Raw genomic sequence first — 449 nt, forward strand, 5'->3', positions numbered from 1 at the left:
CCAGGATGGTCTCGATCTCCTGACCTCGTGATCCGCCGGTCTCGGCCTCCCAAAGTGCTGGGATTACAGGCTTGAGCCACCGCGCCCGGCCGGGACAACTGATTTTTAACATAGGTGCAAAAGCTATTCAGGGAGAAAAAGAAAGCTTTCTGAACAAATGACACTATTCATATGCAAAAAAAATGACCTCAGATCCATACTTTGCACCACAAACAGAAATTAGCTCTAATTAGATCACAGATCTCAGTATAAAACCTAAAATTCTAAAACTTGTGTCAGAAAATACAGAAGAGATCCTCTGTGTCCTTGGGTTAGGCAAATTCCTCGGACAGACAAAAAACAAACCCTAAGATCCAATCTGAGCCGCCGCACAGCCCTGCTCTCCCCACTCAGCCTGAAGTCACTGCTCGGGTCCCGCCCCTCTCCCCACCGGGGACCCTCCTGGCCCC

This window comes from Colobus angolensis, unplaced genomic scaffold, assembly GCF_000951035.1.
Source record: "Colobus angolensis palliatus isolate OR3802 unplaced genomic scaffold, Cang.pa_1.0 Scaffold100, whole genome shotgun sequence".
Taxonomy (NCBI): domain Eukaryota; kingdom Metazoa; phylum Chordata; class Mammalia; order Primates; family Cercopithecidae; genus Colobus; species Colobus angolensis.